This window comes from Trypanosoma equiperdum, assembly GCF_001457755.1.
Source record: "Trypanosoma equiperdum strain OVI genome assembly, contig: ctg_253, whole genome shotgun sequence".
Classification (NCBI taxonomy): Eukaryota; Euglenozoa; class Kinetoplastea; order Trypanosomatida; family Trypanosomatidae; genus Trypanosoma; species Trypanosoma equiperdum.
Window position 1 is genome coordinate 1,942 of NW_027124147.1, and position 444 is coordinate 2,385.

A 444-nucleotide genomic window follows, 5' to 3' on the forward strand; every position below is an offset into this window, starting at 1 on the left:
CACCACAAACATTCACATATTTATAATAAACCTCATCTCTGCTTACCGCAATTTTTTAAATTTTCTACAAATATTGCTCAATATATATTTTCACTTCGATATCTTTATACCAAGTAAGATTTTTCACAATAAATTTTACTTTTTAATCCCATACAATAGTGTGTCTAAGAGAATAAATAAGTAGAACTCTAATCCTACCACCAAATGAAATCGAAAAAAATCTCTCTATAATCCAATGCAATCATGCCTCTCCTCAAAACAAATCTCTGTCCAACAGCTTTTTTCTCAATTGCATACCAAATTAGTAAAGGCTTGTAAATACTCTGTTCTGACCACCACTCCTCACTTCCCTTTAGTAACTCTCAAAATACATATTCAAATTTCCTAAATGCCCCAAACTCGCGCTGTCAAGCCACCACCACTAAGATAGGGTTTTCCACTAGG